General features: G+C 41.8%; 1 long non-coding RNA gene across 3 annotated transcripts; it reads right to left on the bottom strand.

The window, feature by feature from the left end:
* Positions 1–946: 946 nt before the first annotated feature.
* Positions 947–13,830, bottom strand: LOC128351406 (uncharacterized). Of its 3 annotated transcripts, none has more exons than XR_008319761.1 (4): positions 12,931–13,830; positions 9,336–9,405; positions 7,376–7,461; positions 947–3,992 (listed from the first exon to the last, which is right to left on the bottom strand). It is a non-coding gene; the product is annotated as an uncharacterized LOC128351406 (long non-coding RNA). The 3 variants fall into 3 exon arrangements; XR_008319760.1 differs by lacking the exon at positions 12,931–13,830 and having other exon boundaries at positions 947–2,921; positions 3,892–3,992; positions 9,336–11,729; XR_008319759.1 differs by lacking the exon at positions 12,931–13,830 and having other exon boundaries at positions 9,336–11,729.
* Between the last annotated feature and the right edge of the window lie 935 nt (positions 13,831–14,765).

Genomic DNA, 14,765 nt, shown 5'->3' with positions numbered 1-14,765 from the left:
CTCCAGGTAGTGCACAGACTGGTTTTTTTTTTTGCAGTTTGGTTCAAATTCAGACTGAATTGCAGGTCTGCAAACTGGTTTGGTTGAACCAATCAGCCAGTCTGATCCATCTGACCAAACCAGCTCGAACCGGTTTGGTTTGTAAAGGAGGATCCTGGCTTGAAAAGGCTCCTAAAGGTTGGCTGGGAGTCAGGATAGTAGTGAGAAGCCACCATTAAAAGTAGATGTAATTTGTTTTCTGGTGTGGCAGCTGAGGCAGCCGCTCCTCAAAGTCCCCCTGGTACAGACCCGGTTTGTGGCACGCCCCCAGTGCTGCGGCGTGGTTCTGGAACTGACCTGGCCTCCACACATTCGTGGAGGTCACGCCAATGGCCTCCACACACATGTGCGGGGGCCAAGTCAGTCCCACAACTGTGCAGCTGTGGCTGCAGGCTGTGTGGGGGGCAGTGCTGTGCACTGGGCTGTGCCAGGGGGGCTTTGAGGAGCGGTGACCACAGCTGCTGCACCAGTAAGTACCTTACATCTACTTTAAAAGGGGCCCTCTCGCCACCCCCTCGGCGGTCCTTAGAAGCCTTTTCAATCCATGACTCCCCTTTGCTTATAAAGGGGACTCCTTTACAAGCATAGTCCCTCAAACGGCTGATCCGGTCTGCTGCAAACCCGGCTGGATTTGGTTTGTCCTCAGACCAGATCGCCTTTCCTGAAGGCCGGTCCAGTTTGTGATTGAACCTTGCCTCACCAGCCCAGATTCTGCCCTTCTTTCCCCTCACTGCTAGGCTCAGCTTCTGTGGTGCATTGAGATGGCCTCTCCAATTTCTAGAATGTGAAAAAAGGATTCCCAGATAACAGTACAAAGGAACTGAACCTGTTCATTTTTGTGAGAGCTGAACAATCATTTTCTGGATTAGTGATTTATGACCAAATAAAATAACATTGTTTTTAAAAATAATTTTCAATTAAGCATTTTTATTAAGAAGTGAACCAAAGGAGACAGAAATAAGTCACATAAAGACAATAGAAGACGAATCATTTTTCAGAACGAATAACCTAATTTTTCTAATTAATTACATCAGTAAAGAAAAAAATATCTGGAACAAGATAAAGCAAAAGAAATTCAGACTCTTAAAGTTATAAAATCTGATCTGATCAGCTTCTTGTAAATTACATATCGAGAACACTATAGGTCAAATCCAGAAAATGGGAACAAAGTTTGACCATAATGGGTATTATAATTTATAAAGGGTTCCCAAATAGACATGAATGATTCAGTAGACATACCATGTACATAAGCCAAAACTCTTGAAATTGAAGCATAGTCTCACACTTTCAAAAACCGATAATTAAAGGAAGGGATTTCCAAAATACGCCAGTAGAAGCATATATAATCCTAGCCACTGTAATCATATATAAACACAATTCGTTTGATTTGGCAGGAATATAAGGTTTTATCATACTTAAAAGAAAAATTTCTGGAAGAAAGAGAATCTTAACTTCTAAGATTTGTTCAATTTTCATATGAATTGGTTTCCAAAACTGTTGAGCTTTACCACAACTCCACCACATATGGTAGAATGAGCCTAAATGTGAGTTACATTTCCAATATTTCTTAGAGAAAGAATCATCTATTTTATTAATAGTCAAAGGCGTCATATACCATCTGAAAAACATCTTATACCAATTTCCCCTTAGATTGGCACACAAAGTAAATTTCACATTCTTTTTCCATTGGTATTCCCAATCCGAGATATCGATCGATCTATTAAGGTTCTGCATCTATTTTATCATACATTATTTTATTTGCTAACTCCGTTTCATACTTCAGTAATAGCTTATAGATTCTGCCTAATAAATGGTCAGTGTTTCGGGTGATTAATTCTTCAAAGTCAGTCAAATCTCTAAGTTTCCCACCCTGTAACTGTAACTCTTTCTGGACTATTGAGCTGATCCGAGCTGGCTGGAACCAGAATGCTTGTTCAGTTAATTACCCAGAAGAAACTGATTTGTCCAAAGCTAAATACTGGGCCAAACTTTGTAAGGAGTATAGACTGCCTCTCCAAAAATTATAATTAGAAGAAAATTCTTCTTCATGGAAATAAACGTTCAGTATTGATGCCAAAGGTGATAATCTAGGACTTATTCTTTTCTGATATTTATCCCAGACATAAAAAAGACTGTGTTGGATAGTATGTTGTTGTATCTCCAAATCTTTCCTCGCACCAGAAGTCCATAAGTAATTATGCAATCCTCTAGTAAGACCAAGTTCCTCCATTCGAGTAAAACTTCCGTAAGGGGATAAAATCCAATTCGAAATCCAAGTCAAGCTACAAGCATGATAGTAAAGTTTCAAGTTAGGAACTCCAAGACCACCTCTTTCTTTGGAATCTTGCATCACCTTAAATCGAATCTTGGGTTTTTTATAATTCCAAATGAATGAATTGAGCTGACTGCCATTTATTCAATATCTTGTCGTCTATCTTTATAGGGATCATTTGAAAAAGAAAGTTCATCTTAGGTAATACGTTCATTTTTACTGCAGAGATTCTTCCAAGTCAAGATAGAGTCAGCTTCTTCCAGATCAGCCATAATTGATTTCCAAATTGGAACATAGTTATTCTTAAACAGATCTTTTATTGCTCCTCGTAAAATTAATCCCCAAATATTGTATTGGCTTCTTCGTTACTTGTAATCCTAAAACTTTAGAGAAGTATTCTATCTCTTCTATTCTATCTTGTCTATTGTCGCTTACATCAATTTGTTATAATTCTGCTTACAAAAAGTGCCCAAAGATGACAGCAGTTTCCCACCTGGGTGTGAGAAATAAGCAACATGTCAGCCACATACAGTAGTATGGATATCTTTCTTTTGTCTTTGGTTGGATTTGCAAAAATGTGTGCTATATCTGGCAGCCACTTGGCAGATATCTGTGAAGAAAAGGAGGAGGAAGACCCTCAGACAGTACATTCTGTCTTTTGTCACCCCATGAATTTGAACAGTAAGAAATGTAACTACCATAGAAAACACTTTGATTTATGTTCAGTGATAATACTGAACTTGTAAGATTTTAGCAATTTCAGTCATTCTAACATAACATGTTATTATGTACAAAGAAACTTGACATGGGTTTCAGAAAATGACAGGTCCAAAGAAATGCTTTAAAAATGCTTTAGACCAGGCATAGTCAGATGACAGTATCTCAAGAAATTTGATCTAACTCTTGATGGTCCTACCAAAGTTTAATCAATCTGGTTAGCAGCTATGGTAAAGATCATTGTTGTGATACATATGATTTTTAAGCAAATAGTGTTAGATAATGAAGGATCCAAATCATATTTATTTCTGTAAAATCTGAACTCCTGCCATTACGGTATTTAAAATGGCAGACAAGTTCTCCTCTATATGATGAAATATAGAAATGGGGCGTAGACCAGACAACCTCTCGCTAATTGTGCCACCTTGTCATCCTGAATCAAACGTCATCTGGATGATGCATTCAGAAGAATATAAAATAACCAGCAATTAAGGCAACTACATGCAGGCCCCATTCCTTGTGGATATTATCAGCTAAATAATGCACAGTGCTGAATTTGTTAGCCACAATGAATTCCCTTGGAGTGACTTGTATATATTCAGTCCCCTTGGAGTGACCATGCTGGGCTAGACCAAAATGGATAGATAATTTCCAGAGGTAGCTCATACTGTTCTAGGAACTTGCTTGCATACTTTTCTTTTAAATTATGCCCTGCTATCCCAGCATGCTCTTGGGATCTTTGCATTGCTGGAAGTGGTAGAGACTCTAGCAGATAATCACCAAGTGACTTTCTGATCCAAATATATGTTGTGCAAACACAACTGACTCTTTATATTGGCTTTAGCTTGTTATTCTTCCATTACTTTTTACTTTGCTACTCTTCACTTCCACATGTATCCAGCCTCCATGTTGTTGGCTTTCAGACTCATGAACTGCAGCTCTTGCCATCAACAGATATTTCACCCTGCAAATGTAAGTGCTACAATAAGCTGATGGAGCCTGGTTAATCCTCAACTTATACATGAGAACTTCCACTATACCATGAGGGGCATTTTATGTATTAAAGAGCAAGAATCTATCTATTGCTAATGGAAACACTAATGCTGCTGTAACACAAAGTTGATTAGCACTGCCGTGTGTCCATCTGATGGATGTAAATATGTGTAGCCTTGCTGCTAGGGAATAATTTATGTTCAGTGTGGGGTATTCATGATTGCTCTGCTACCCTGTATGATCTAATGCTGGAGAGGGGGACACTACAGGCTCAAATGGGATTTAAAAAACAAGGGCACAAAACGATTTGCCACATAGTGGGGCAATGATGGTAGGAAGTGCTGGCATAATATGGAATTGAGTGCTCATGCTTTAGAAAAGAGAAATTGTATTAGCATGGGGAGGGGAGGGCAGTATGTTGCTCATCATCCATCACATTGTGGGCACTAGCTAATAGGTGCCTACAGAATTCAATCCATTTGCAATAGCAGATTTATATGAGGCTGAGAGATTATCACGTTCTTCTTCCAACAATGGGACTGTTAACACGAGCAGCCCTCCCCGGGTTTGCACAGCCCTATTGGAGTAGGGCTGCTCATGTGAAGCAGCAGGATTGTAGCCAATCCCGGCACTGCCCCGCTGGGTAGCCCTGGAATTTCCCTATGGCTATTACCCAGGTAGGAGAGCGTGAGCATGGATCCTGGTTGTGTGTCTGCTCAGGCTGCCTGCAGCCCGAGCAGACACAGAGCCAGGTGCCTAGAGTGCCTGGCTTGAGGGGGAATCCCCCAATGCACTCCGCTCCTTGTGTGGTGCATTGTGGGATTTCTGGAGCCCAGGCAGTATTCCCAGGCCTCCAGAACACTGTGCCACTCACTGCAGCAGTGATCGTGTGTGCAGTGAAGTGGCACAGCAAATGGCTTCAGGAGATTGTGTGGGGGAAGGTAGGTATATTCCTGCCTCCCCCCCCAGCCCTCCCTAGCCACCAGGGCTTTCAGTCGTATGAATGACCTTAATGAGCTGCAGTTGGGTGCTGGAAAATGTCCTTGTTGCTGAAGTGCTAACTGGGAGAAGGTAGTTGGATCTCAATTCCCAAAGCCACTGAGTCAGTAATGACTCTGCATTCGCTGCCCAATAATGCACTCATATGGAAAAGCCCCAGGTCATGCAATCTGCAATAATTATGCACATAGGACCAACTGGATTGTTATACATGAATTAGCTGCTGGAATATCATATGCTTTAATCTACCCTATGCTGCTGTAACAAAGATCACATGTGGGGAAGATTAAATTAAGGCAGCCAGAACTTTCTCTCTCTCTGATTCATTGCTGTGATAAATGGAGTTATGTCCTATATCAGAGTGGATTTAATCTGAGGATCTTACAATTATCCAAGATTCATTAGTTTAATGTAACATACTGATAAAATTAGCATACAAAGTGGGTATTCACAAAGTGGAGAAACCAATTAACTCATGAGAAATTGGAGAAAGTTACTTTGTGATTCTGGAGCAATAAGGTCTGCTTCTTTTTGTTCAGCAGTAGAAAGTTGTGCATTGTAAAAATGGCCAAGGCACGTTTGGATGTGTGTGAGGCACAACCTTACAGCCGCTTCCTGTGCATTCAGTTCTGCACTAAAGCATACAGGCAGAAAGTGATGATCAATAGAAGTATTTTTGTGGGCTTCAGAGCCTCTGCCATGAAATTGCATAGTTCACATTGATCCATCAATTTCTGCCTGCAGTTCATGCTGGAAAGGAAAACAGGAGCAGCTTACTTGTGAGATATATACACAAGGGATTAAATGTGTCCTGGATGCATATTCTGCCCCCAGAAACTTCCTATACCCACCTGGTTGGAATGTCTCTGTGATATCTAATGGCAGGTTGCATATGGATGATGAAAGTAATATAGCATATACTGAGTCAGACAATTGCATATGCCCAGAGCCTACAATTGCATATGCCTAGAGCCTGTATGAGCCTCTGAAACATGCTTTTGCTTTGGAAGAGTGCTAGCCAAGTTGGAACATGGTCCACCCCAGTGCACAGTGAAGCTCTGCCCTCATCAGAAAGTTCTGTTGGCAGCCATGCTGCCAAGCTACAGGATTAGGCTTGGATTCTGGCAGTCACATATGTTATTTCTAGCTAAGTAGAATAAAAGGCAGGCGCCTGTATCTCAAGCTGTTAAAAAAGAATCACAAATGAACTTCGGAAGCCAAACCAGCTTGTTTAGTTCCTGTTAGAGGTGACAGAACAGATGCCAGTCAGAAGCATATCCTAGCTCCTCCTCTTTGACTCCCTGCCAGCTGAAGAGCTGTGAGTGTGTACAGAGAGCAGGGCCTTTTCAGTTGTGATGCCAATGTTTTGGAATGTCCCCTTCAGAGAAGGCCATCTGCCCCATTAATATATACCAGCGATTCTCAAGCTTGGGTCCTCAGGTGTTATTGGACTTCAACTCCCATAATCCTCAAGCAAAGGCCACTGAGGCTGGGGATTATGGGAGTTGAAGTCCAATAACATCTGGGGACCCAACGTTGAGAATCCGTGATATATACATTCCATCACATCTGATAAAGGCAGTGTTCTTTAAGAAGTTTTTTTGGGAAGGCTGAGTATTGGCTTTGAGTTTCTTCTGCAGCTGATCTAGGAAAGATTATATATATATTCCTAGATCACATATATATTTACTGCTGGTTTTTCTGATTACTGCCTGCCTTATTATTTTCTTGTGTTTTGCTTTATGTTCTCTTTAATTATTCAGGTTTTAAATAATTTTACAATAAAAAAAACCAGAAATTGATATTGTGTGATTTTATTTTCATGGTATTAGCTGCTTTGAGTAAAAGGAAAGCAAACATTTTAGTGGGAATAAAAGAAAAGTAGAACATCTTAAAAACAAAATTAGACTCTTCGAGGTATTCAGACACCAAACCAGCATACCTTCTAAGACACTCAGACACTGAGCCAGCATACTGAAAACAGTAGGCCTGTGCATGTCTAAAAATGTCCAGATCGGATCGAAGCCCATTTAATTCAAACCCACAAATGTTGGTTCAGGGTCCTTTGGACCCTTCAGAATGTCAGGTTTGGGAATGGGTTTTTAAAAAGGGTTTTAAACCCCTTTTTACTTACAAATTTGAAAATAAAGCAGCCAGTTTCCAGGTCCCTAACATCCCCACCCTTAAAAAAAAACAAAAAACGGTAAAAGGGGAGCTCTGTAAACCACCCCACAAATAAGTAAGGATGGCATAAATTCATGTTATTTAATTACAATTGATTCCAAGCATCTTTTGATTCTAAATTAGATTTTAAAGTAACTGTACTTACTGTGAAATTGAAGAAATTGTACTTACTGTGAAACCTGGAAGAAAATTTATGTCACATCCGAGAATCTCATGGAAAATGATGTCCAGAGTTCCCACCTCCAACATGCACAGCCCTAGAAGATAGATTGTAGTTGCTTTGGCTCTAGCATCATAGAAAAGTTTGACTGGGAGCAAGCCTTGTAGCTCAAAATCATGTGGACAGGATGGAGCAGGAGACTGGACAAATTTCTCTGTTGGAGGTTGTTCTTTGGTGAGCATATCAAAGGACAGGAAGTAAAAAAGACCTTGGAAGCCTTACAGCACCCTACACAGGAGGGGTAGCCCTTGCAGGGGAGAATTTGAGTCAACCTCTTATTTAGTAGAGAAACCCATGTTGAGAACAGAGCTCACAGAGGAGATCGGGAGACAACTGTTTAAGAACCAAAACAAGTAAAGTTTTATTTAAATAAATTACAAACTTCGATAAATAGCTTGCACTCAGTACTAGCTACCTTATGGTGGAAGGAAGAAGAGAGAACAAAGAAGAATGGAATGTCTTAAAAGTATCAAAGGTTGTTCTCACAACCATAGCAGAGGCATGGAGGGCAGGTGGGGGGAAGACAGGGTTGAACCTACCTCCCACCCCAGATGATGGACCGAGTTCTCTTTTGTGCACCGTTGTGTGCCCAGACAATCCACGCTCCTCCCAGAAATGTAGATCTCTGGAGGCTGCGAAAATGAATCCCAGCCTCTGGGAATCCCATAATGCACTGCATGCTGAGTGCCATGCACTGCGGGATTCCCATGTGAGTTGGGTGCTTTAGGGTAGGTTAAAGGGGTAGGTTAAAGCCTGGGGTAAATTCCCAAGCTTTCAGGGGAGGCAGTGCTGGGATCAGCCTCAATACTGGCACTGCACACAAGGAGCCCAGTCCAGGCTTGGGCTGCCCTACCTGGGTTTCGTTGCTTGTGTGCACATTTTCTCAATCTAGCAATCATAGAGCAGAGACACAGAAATGAGAGAACACAAAGGGGCAGTCCTATGCTCTCTGCCTCTACTCTTAATGTCCCTAGTGGTCAATAGGAATCATGAGTACTGAGAGTTGATCCTTTGGAGTCACATCTCCTATGTGGCATCTAGTCTACTCAATACAGGGGGAAAAAGAGGGATGAATCTTGTTTCTAGGAGGAATAAGCTTATTACAAGGCAGGAGGAGGCTCAGAAAACTATGATTTGTGAGAAAGAAACCTAATGGACCCACAATTTGAAATCTCAGTGTCAAGAAGCAGAAATTAGGCATATGAGATGGCCTCTGGACATTATGTTAAATATTAGCTATTTCCTAATTTTCACGTGTTCTATATAAGGTGAAGTGCATGAACTGAATGCAGATACTTCTGGCATATGAAAGTGGCCCAAATTAGCGAAAAAAGGTTCAGAATTATATTACTTTGTTCCATTTGAAAGTGCAACTTTGATAAATATAGTGATTGGCTGGTTTGAACTTGTGCTGACATAGCACACGGAGCAACAGAATGTGATATTTGTTTTGTCATGCATACAAGCTTGGCCCACAAAAGTTTATAACCCAATAAATGTGTTAGTCTTTGAGATGTCCGAGACTGTCTTCTTTGATGATAGGAGATGTTTCATTTTTCCCTGCCCTCAAACAGATGTTGCCCAGATCTCATTGTGCATATGTATATTCCAGAAATATACACCAATATATCAAATGAATTGTGAGAATGTTTTAAAAAAGTGTGTTTGTTGCTTTTCTTCTCTTTTCTTCTCTAGCTGTGTATTTAAAATTGTTTCTTTTTTAGTGCTTCGTGTGCCCTTTTTTCTTTTAAATAATATAGCCATAGCACATCATACTTCTTAACAATAAAACCTTTCAGCCTCACGGAGGAAGTAAGACACTCCAGGGTGCATGGCTATTGTAAAATAACTGTATTTCTTTGGTACTAACAAAGTCACACTTGAACTTTGGCCTCCTGCCTCACTACTTACCTTCAGCCACGGGGTCAGCTCACAGCAGCCACCTGCCCTGCGATGTTCCTTACACAACATATCAATTGCCCTGGTAAAGCAAAAGCATACATTTAAGAGACTTGCTGTCATATTGTTCCCATATGTGAGTTCCTAGCTATGAGAAATTCAGTTGTCACTACTGGGGGTGGTACCCTTCCCCTTTAACCTTTTCCCCAAGCCCTGTGAAGTTCTTTCTGATGTGCAAAAGCTTGTTCATATCAATGCAACTAATGCATCGGGTTCTGTCTTGTGAAGCCCACCCTGAATTCTTCCAATTTACATGGGAAGAATCCTGCTATCCCAAAGCCCTGAAGATTCTTTTTCTCTTTCTGTGCACTTTTGAAAACTAGATTAGCAAATGGGCAGGGGTTTTTTTGTGTGTGTTTTGTTTTTGGTTTTTGCATTTCACTTAAAAAAACAAGGAAACCATTCATAGTGGAAGCCAGACATGTCTGAGGTCTCTTTGAAATGACTTCATGTAGCATTGTATTTCAGATTCTATATTTGAAAATGCTGGGATTTACTGAAAAAAGTGTACTACAAAGTGCTGGGATTTACTGAAAGATGTACTACAGGAAGATAAAAAATAGCATTTTCCCCAATGCTAGTATATATATATTGACTATGTTCAACACTGTTGCAATGTATTGAAAGTCACTATTCCTATATTTCATTCCTATTACAATTGCCACTGCCACTACTGATGTTGATATTGCTACTACTTCCCTGTCAGCACTACCAATCAATAACCAACACCATATAGGACTAACTCTATGGTCTGCAAATCTTTAATTAATGCTACACGAAGGAACAAGTAATGAGTCTTAGGCTTGAACACCATGACTTTGTCATTATGGTGTTGGTTATTGATTGGGTCCAAGGTATTGAAGAGAGTCGAGCTATTCTGATGATCAGTGGAAAGCGCGCTAAGGGTGCTTAGCCCGCTTTCCACCAATCGTGAGACTCACTGGGCTCGCAGCCGAGCCCGGTTGAGTCAAAGCGGTTGAGTCAACGCTCAGTTGAGTCAAAGCAGATCACCCGCTTATGTAGCCCTCCCCTAGACCCAGGTTAGCAGAGCAAGTGCTCCGTTAACCCGGGCTTCCCGATTGTGAGGTGTGGCTCCGTGCCGCAGCTACTCATGAGTAGTCCCCTGGAGGGGAGATGAAAAGCCGCCTCCCAGCTCCGGGGGTCTCTCCAGCATGCCCTGCGCACTTGCACAGGGCATGCTGGAGCTTCTGGGGGCCGATAAGCCCCCACTCCCCCCAGCACCCGCTGGTTCCGTTATGGAGCTGGCAGTTGTGTAGGTGGCTGGTTCGGCCGCCCAGAGCAGACTGTCTGCTTCTTTGTGGGGAGAGCGGGCTAATCCCGCTCTCCCCGCTCACCCTTACAAAGTGGGTCTCACTGATTGTGAGACCTGCCTCAGTGCCTTCTTCTTCATCAACCCTGACACCTATTAAGACAATCTGAAGAGGTCCAGTTGCAGTTGCCACCGGCTTGGTTGGTGGCGACTCGAAACCGGGTCTTTTCCAGAGTTGCCCCGGGACTCTAGAATGCACTTTCTAATGAAATTAGAGTTTCCCCTTCTCTGAATGTTTCTAAGAAGGACCTGAAAACATACTAGTTTATAGTTTTCAAGCTTTGGGTTTTAGCATTTTTATCTGTACTTTTAAATTGTCTTAATGTTTTAATGTAATGTAATGTTAATGTTTTAAATATTTTAAATTGTACACCACCCAGGCACTTTTTTTGCATGGGGCAGTATGGAAATATAAGAAATAAATAAAATACATAATAAATTGGTTTTCTATTTCTGACTTCCATACATATTGACTTTGGTCTTCAGGTTCTTTTCCATCCATGGGTTTCACATCTATGTGATGGCATGGACTAGAAACCTTGAGTTGCAAAGTCAAATTATTTAACTGTAAGGTCTAGTTGCTTAGATGAACCTCCAAATGGCAAAGATGAATGGAAGCCATTGGCAAATTGATCCAATGCTTCTTGATGTTGCTGCTCTGCTTCACCCATGGCAGCTAATGGGACATCCTGTGAGAGCCAACCAGGATGGAGAAGAAGGAATAATTACTCTTGCTTCAGCTTCCTGGTTTGGATTTTGAGATTGCTGTCTCAGTCTCTGTATTCTGAAAAAGCTCATTGGGCAGTGATCTTGGACTCTGTAGGAGCTTTTCCCCATCTCTGAAGCACCACCACCACCATTTCAATTACTGCTGCTGCTTTAGGAGAGGAGACAACTCCAGTTCCTTTCCCTATCTGACTCCTTATATGGGCAGTGGGACTATTGTATCATTTAGAAGCTGCCTTATACTGAGTCAGACCACTGGTCCATCAAGCACAGTATTGTCTACACTGACTGGCAGCTGCTCTCCATAATTTTTCAGGCAGGAATCTTTCCTAGGCCTACCTGGAGATGCCAACAATTGAACTTGGGACCTTCAATACGCAAAGCAGATGCTCTACTACTGATATACAGCAGCAGACCATCCCATATATTCTGCTGCCTCTGTGTAGCAGCATAGGATGGAGTACTAAATAATGAGGCTGTTCTCACATGCATCCTAACTCAGGCTAGGGAAGCTCAGCCTGGGTTAGGCTGCGCATGAGAACTGCAGGGATCAGGCCTGATCCCGGTGGGGCAGTGCCATTTAGTTCAGCTTTTTAGCCCAGCTTTTAGCCTGGGTTAATGATGCCAGCATGCCATTAACCCAGGCTCCGGGATCACATGTCTCTTTGGGCTGTGTTTAGCCCAAAGAAACACAGAGATGGGCGCCTGGAGTGCCCATTTCCTGGCGGAATCCTCCAATGCACTGTGTTTGGTGCACAGTGCATTGTGGGATACCCAGAGGCCAGGATGCATTGCCCCAGCCTCCAGAGCTCTGCGTTGCCAGGCACAGTAGCAGATAATTCCATGAATGGCCTGGGGGAAGGTAAGATTTGTGCAGTCTTCGCCCTGCCCATCTGCTCCTATGCCCACTTGGTTCATGTGAATGGCCCCAATACATTGTTTATTTCATTTGATAGCCTATGAATTCCTCAGTAGCTTAGGTTAGTTGTTATCTTAAACAACTAACCTGAAATCAAAACAAAATTAAAATATAGGATGGTCTCAAGGCCCTTGATGAAGTAACCTAAGTAAACAGCACTACTGAAGTAAACTAAGTTGGTCAGGGGCTGGGAAAACTGTGGGCTACTTTGGGTAACAGTGGGATATTAAAGAAATAAACATTAAAATAAACCAAGCTGTGCAAAAAGCCTTATTTACTCTCTGCCAGCAAATGTTTGCTTAAAAAGAAAGTTCTTGCAGCACTTACAAACATATGGTGAGGATCAGACCAAAGGCATATTAGTGTCTGAGAAGCCCACAAGCCAGTGTATGAAGGCACGAGCTCTCTTTCAGGTTGCTTTCCAGAAACTAAGGCCGCCTTCCGACATTGCACGGAAACTGAGGTAAAACCCCCTGCATGATGTTTGAATTATTGGAACTGTGGTTGCAGGACCTAACCACGGTTCCAATTCCTCCCTCCAACTTCCATAGTCCAGATGAACCCTTACTTACCAAACGGAGGGTCTGGAGACTTCACGGTCTGAAGGCTTCAGTGGCAACTCGCCCAAACTGGAGTTAAGGGAGGAAGCTCCTCCCGCTGCTTTAACTCAATTGGTTGGTGCAGCTTTCCATCATGGGTTGGAGGAAGCTCATGTAGCCAGTTCTTCCCCTTTTGCACTTTCTTAGACTGCAGATAGTTATAGTCTAGGAGCACACTGGGGGTCGCGGAGGGAAACTGAGGTTCCTTTGAAGTTACAAGGTACATCTGAAGGCACCCTAATACTCAATAATAATGCTGGCTCTAAAAATGGAGGTTCCATTTAGCCATCATGATCATTTACTACCCTATCCTTGGTTTGACCCTTTTCCTGAAAATATGGACATGTGTCCCTTTCTGATTTCCACCCATGGTTCTATTCAAGAAGGTCCTATTCATGCTATTCAGGAAGCACTATTAGGAAGTTCCACTCAGCTGACCATAGGACTTGCAATCTCTGTATGTGGCAGCTAATCAGACTTAAACAGGAATATATAATATACAGTTAATTGGTACAGTTAATTTGTAAATATTTTATATGGGGCAGTATATAAATGCGATGAAATAAATACATAGAATTACTACATAAATAAATAAATAGAATTACTACATAATTTCATTACTTTAAAAATAGAAGCAAGAGTGTAATGATGAAGGAAGCATAACCTATTCACTACAACTATTTGGAAAACAGATGATGAGATATGCTTATTTTTACTTACTTACTTACTTATTAATTTGTTGCTATGGCGTTGCACAACCCCTGCAAACTTGGCAAAGAGTCACCTTTTAACGTGGTGTTTCTCTTTATTTAGCGGGGGAGAGTAACTGCCCTTATCCACCCCCAGCACAACATCCCTCCAGTGACTGTTGCTGGTGTCTATCTTAAGTTTCTTTTTAGATTGTGAGCCCTTTGGGGACAGGGATCCATCTTATTTATTTGTTATTTCTCTGTGTAAACTGCCCTGAGCCATTTTTGGAAGGGCGGTATAGAAATCAAATAAATGAATAAAAACAAATAAATGTCCAGCAGCTTTCCGTTGATGGTAAGGACCCACAGAGGCTGCTGCACAACATAAAAGGCAGCCCTGATGGTGTAACAATGAGGCTGCTGCAGATGACTTTAAGCCGCTTCTAGGCAGCAGAGCCGTAACTCAATGGTAGAGCATCTGCTTGCATGCAGAAGGTTCCTGGTTCAATCTCTGGCATCTCCATGGAGGGCTGTGAGATACTCCTGCCTGCAACCTTGGAGAACTGCTGCTACCATAGTCAGTGCAGACAATACTACTACAATACAGATATTTATATACTGCTTTTCAGCAAAAAGTTCCCTAAGCAGTTTACATAGAAAAATAAACATCGATAAAGATGGTTCCCTGTACCCAAAGGGCTCACAATCTAAAAAGAAACATAAGATAGACACCAGCAAAGCCACTGGAGAACCTTGAGGGAAATCCCAAGTTCAGTCAGGCAAAGACTAAATGCTTTCTTCTTCCTCCTCCTCCTCTTCTTCTTCTTCCTTTTCTATTAGTAATAATATATGAGAACAAACATTTTACCCTTTCAGTGGCTGATATTTATTCAATTTAGCCCCACTCTCTATTAAATAATGTATGGAAAGAGGATACATTGGTTAAAAATACATTTAAGAACATGCATTGCAATGAAGGTAATGGCTAAATGGTCCTATTTTAACTGGTTCTTAATGGCACTATCATAGGCATGGAAGGGACAGCCCTAGAGAGAGAGAAAAGTGAAATCTCCTGTCTAATGGACAAGGCTTGAAGGTGTGGGAGGCCAGTTATAGGTG

The sequence above is a fragment of the Hemicordylus capensis genome, chromosome 3 (assembly GCF_027244095.1).
Source record: "Hemicordylus capensis ecotype Gifberg chromosome 3, rHemCap1.1.pri, whole genome shotgun sequence".
In the NCBI taxonomy this organism is placed as follows: Eukaryota; Metazoa; Chordata; class Lepidosauria; order Squamata; family Cordylidae; genus Hemicordylus; species Hemicordylus capensis.
The sequence above is the reverse complement of the archived record's forward strand: the minus strand, read 5'-3'. Positions and strand labels throughout refer to the sequence as shown.